This window comes from Tamandua tetradactyla, chromosome X (genome assembly GCF_023851605.1).
Source record: "Tamandua tetradactyla isolate mTamTet1 chromosome X, mTamTet1.pri, whole genome shotgun sequence".
NCBI classification, from domain to species: domain Eukaryota; kingdom Metazoa; phylum Chordata; class Mammalia; order Pilosa; family Myrmecophagidae; genus Tamandua; species Tamandua tetradactyla.
In genome coordinates, this window is record NC_135353.1 from 107,472,562 (window position 1) to 107,477,980 (window position 5,419).

The following is a 5,419-nucleotide window of genomic DNA, read 5'->3' on the forward strand; positions in this document are numbered from 1 at the left end:
AAGTTCATTGAGGTTCTGAGGAGCAAGTGACTCATCCAAAAGGTATATTGGTTTGCTGATGATGGGACAGAATATGGGCACAGGACTTATGACCAAAGCCCACCTTCCTTCCATCACAAGAACTTGTGACCTTTCCAATGTCAATCTGCGACCAGGCAAACCTATGGAAAGGGAGGCATTTTAAGATTCTTATCACTCCTGCACCTTAGTGGCCAACCAGAAGGCTTGAGGTAGCAGGTGGGTAATAATAAATGGCAGTGATAAGGCATCTTGCCAATATTAAGTGCTTGGGAATATTTATTATTAATCATACTAATGGACCACAATGAAAGCAAGGAGAGTTTTTCTCTGGCTTTTCTTCTAATAATGTTGGAAGCTTTTCAAGAGTTTCCCACAGTCAGCCAATATCAATTCAGTTTGAGTCAGTGTCCTCTTGGAATGTGAACTTAGTCTTCCAGAAAGGATCTCCCAGGCTCCCAATCGAGTTATTGGCCCCCAGCCCCAGCTCCACCTACCACTGACCACATATATGTGGCCAGTCTGCATGCAGGGCCCAGAGAGAAAACAGCCAGCTGAGCCTATGGCCCCTCCTGAACTGTCCGCGGTTTAAACTCGATGCACCTAGGAGGAAACTCTCCATCTGTTCCCCAAACCCATGGGTCCAGCAGTGACCGTGTGCCTGTTTGGTGCCAGGGTCTATGTGAGGCTCTGCAAGGGGTACACACCTTTTTCCTCCCTATTAGCTCTCCTTCCCAACAGCTGTATATCTGTTGATGGTTTTGCTGTTAGCACTGTCCTCTGTATGCACATCATCATCTTTAACTCTCCTCTGCCTGAACCCTGTCATTTGGCTACCAAACCCTGCTCTCTGTCCTCAGCTTCTCTCTCTCCCAACTCCATTGCCAATACCCTAGGTCAGCCCTCACATTCTCTGGCCTGAACTATTGCAACAGGTTCCACCCTGGTCTCCCTGCCTCCTGGCTGCCCTGCCCAGGCCATGTGCACTCTGTGCCAGCTATACTCCCAATCTACCTCACAGAAACACTCTCCTGTGCACAAAAAGGTATTTGTAAGGACATTTACCTTGGTGCTGTAATAATGAAATAAGGGAAACAACCTACATATTCACCCCTAGAGAATTGAGTAAATACATTATGGTATAGCCAAACAATGATATAATGGGATATTATTCAGCCTTTATAAAGAATGAGCTACCATGAAATGAGGTTTTAGATCTATTATTAAGTAACAGAACAATATGAATAATATGATCCAATTTATGAATTAAGTATCTATGCATTCACACATATGTTTTAAAGTCCCTGGGAAAGGGGTAAGATACACAGCAAACTGATAGCAGTGGTTATCTCTGGAGAGACGACTGGTATTGTAAAGATGACTGGTATTTGATTTTTTTCAGTGAACAGAGATTACTTTTATAATTTTATAAAACAATAAAAAGGAAGGAGCAGGAGGAAGGAGAAAAAGACAAGGAATGTGAGAGAGATAATAGATAGCTTGGATAACAGAATCAGGATCCAAAAAGATTTTTACACCCTAAATGATGGTAAAGCTTACAAGTGAGACAAATGTAAAGACTGTGTTTGAGATCAGATAACCAATTTCATGAGAAAAAGATGGGTAAAATATGGCTTAGCAGCACCATGGGAGAAAAGACCTTTGAAGTTTTACTTGATAATAAACTCCATAAATGTCAGCAGTAAACTATGACTGCCAGGACAATTAATTAAAGGCCAGAATGTAGTGTTTAGGAGGAAAGGGGCAATCATGCTTTCCTCTGCCCTTGTCAAACCCTATTTGAAAGATTGTTTCCTGCTCTGACCCCCCACTTTAACATGGAAGTAAAGGTGATGGGGCTGGAACCTAAGTCACATGAGAAACAGTTGAAGCATCTGAGGTTGTTCAACTTTGAGAAGAAAAGATTCATGGTGATGTGGCTGTCTTCAGACCTCTGAAGACCTTGAGACAGAAGGAACAATGAAGTCCATATGTCCCCAAGGGGTAGTGTCAGTGTCAGAAAGCTGAGCAAGATAGAGCTCAACACAAGGAAGAAGGTTCTTATGGTCACGCTGTCCAAAACTGAAGAGAGTTATTCAGGGACTACTCAAGTCCTCATAATTAGAGATATGTGAGCAAAAGTTGTATAATATCATACTCTGGGGTATTGAAGGATAGATTCCTATGGTCTGAGAGTCTATGAAACCAATAGGGTAAAAACCCTCAAGTGAAAACAAGATGATTTCAAACTATTAGGTAATTTAGGTAGGGAAAGCAGGTATCAATCCTCATTCAAGAGATAAGGTAACTGAGTCTCAAAGAAGTAATGTCACTCCCATGATTACACTATAGGTAAGGGCTTTGAAACAAGGCCATTTGACTTTATTATTCATCCATCTATTCATTCAACAAATTTTGTGTGTGTGCTTACACCAGGCCCTGTACTAGGCTCCAAGGATATAGCTGTGAAAAGACAAAAGAGATCCCTACCCTCACAGAGCTCACTACCTGGTAGGAAAGACAGGCAAGAAACATATTATGGCAATAATGTGTTCTTTCCACTACTTCCCACATTCTAAGTGTTGAGGTATAAGGATTAAAGGCTTCATCTCTGCAGGGCCAGTTGAATCATTGGCCCAGGATGGAAAGCTCTCATCTCCAATGCTCTGAAAAGGCAGTGCATAGATGAATATAGTCAAGGAACAGAAGGAAGGATGACTCAGGGTTGTGCGCACGGACTCCTTCCCACATTACTGAGGCCTCCATGAGGGCATTGCCCAACAACTCCAGCTAGTCCACAATAAACTTTGTGGATTGTTGTCCTGTCACCCTGGGGGCTGGTGGCATGGAGGTGTTAAATGTTTGATTCATATGCATATGCATGATTTTGTGTGTATTCCTGTATATGAGAGAGAAAATGCCACCTAGAAAGCAGCATACAATAACGTAAAGAGCACTGCATTTGGAAAATCAGAAGACCTCGTTTTAGTCTCAGTTTTGCCACTTATTAGTTTGATAAATTGAGGCAAATGAGTTGATTAACCCCAAGCTTCAATTTCCTCATCTATAAACACTGAGATAATAATACTAAACAGTTACATCCCCGAATTGTTGTCAGGAGGATATATAAGATCGGATGTGAGGGTGGGCCATGGTGGCTCAGCAGGCAAGAATGCTTGCCTGCCATGCCAGAGGACCTGGGTTCGATTCTCGGTGCCTGCTCATGTGAAAAAAAAAATTGGATGTGAAAGAGTAGTTTTTACAAACCAAACAGCTCTTGCACAGGAAAACACAGTGTATTTGGGATATAAATGTAAGTGCTAGGGTCTTCCTGAGCCCAGATATACCTCTGTTTGGCCATATATGTCTGGTCTATATGCTTCTGTGTTTTCCTGTTTATGCGTCCATTTGCGTGTATGTCTGCTGATGGGCCTAAAGTATAATTCCAAGTTTGCCTGACATATAGTAGCCCCTTCCCCCCACCATTCACATTCCTAAAACACTTTTTCTCATTCCTTAACCTCAGAAAACATTCTGGCATTCTTTTTTTTTTGGGTACATGGTCAGGGAATCTAACCCAGATCTCCTGCATGGAAGGCAAACATTCCACCACTGAACCAACCATGCACCCTATTCTAGCATTCTGTATCTGAGAAAAGGAGGGCTCAAACATCCCTGACTATATTTTAAGAGACTTTCCTCTAATTCCCACCACCACCCAAAAATCTCTTTGCTTATGTACAACCCAACCATGTGTTTACATACAGATGTGAGCCCATTTGTGAAGTCTCAGTGAAAAAACACACTGCATTTAAGTTCCCTTCAGAGATAACAACATTAATGTCTTCCTGAGCCTCTCTACTACTTCCTGAGGATGTGGGGCTGGTGGATATAATGCCGTAGGGGAAAAAGAGGAACAGTTCTTCAGTTTGCCTTACACACTGTGCTGGTTTGAAAGTATTGGGTACCCCAGAAAAACCATGTTATAATCTTGATTCAACCTTGTTAGGGCAACCGTTTCTTTCAATCCTGATTCAATGCTGTAGGTTGGAATCTTTAGATTATTGCTACAGCAATGTGATACACTCAATTTTGGGTGTGACCTTTGATTAGATGGAGACGTGACTCCACCCATGTTTGATTTTTTAAGTTGTATCATAATGAGTGCCTTCTCATTTCTATCTGGATATATTTTTCATCTATCTTCCCTTTGCTTACTATGGAGTAAAAATTTGACTTCCTAAATATGTAACAATCATATTTGGTTTGATGCCAACTTGACTCCAATAGCATACCCACATACTTTGCCTGTATCCCTCCATACTTCTACCTTTTTGTACTTATTACCATTTATATGTTCTGCATTGATTATCCAAAACATAGATTTCTCATTACTTTTTATTTGTCATTTAGTCTGTGTAGGAAGTAAGACATGGAGTTACATAACAAAGAATACAATAGTACTGGCATTTATAATTACCTAAATGATTATTACCTTTACCAGAAGTCTTTATTTCTTATGCTGCTTTGAACCACTGTCTGGTGTCCTTTCCTTTCAATCAGAAGAACTCCATTTAGCAATGTTTGCAGAGCAGGGCCAGTGGTGATGAACTCCCTCCACTTCTGTTTATTTGAGAATGCCTTAATTTCTCCCTCATGTTTTCTGGTTATTATATAAATTGCATTGATAGTTACACATAAATACTGACACATATTTATACACAACAATCTCAGATGGTTTCATGGATGAATTCTAGCAAATATTGAAAGGAGAAATAATCTCAATTCTGCACAATAGCTTTTAGAAAATAGAAATCTCCCCAACTCATTCTAAAAGAGCAGTGTTGCTCTGATACAAAAAGTAGACAAAGACAGCATAAGAAAAGAAAAATGTAAGACAATATTCTCCATGAAAAGAGATAAAAAATTACTAAACAAATTATTAGCAAATAGAATACATAAATATATATTAAAAAAATACACCACAATCAAAGGAGTTTATTCTGGCAATACAAGGCTGGTTCAATATTTGGAAATCAATGTAATGTAACAACAGCCTAAAAGAGAAAAACCACATGATTATACAATGGGTACAGAAAAATCATTTGATGAAATTCCACATCGATTCTTGATTAAAAACTCTTAGTGAGCTAGATAATCTTCACCTGATAAAGGGGATCCACAAAATCCATCAGCAAACGTTATACATATGGTGAAAGACTAAATGTTTTGCCCTTATGATCAGGAACAAGGCAAGGATGTGCATTTATACGACTTCTGTGTTCCACAGGATAATGCTTCTCCCATAAAGATGTCTGTCTCTGAATCCCCAGAACCTTACACAGCAAAGGGAAATTAAGGTTGCAGGTGGAATTAGAATTGCTAATCAACCAACTTGGCC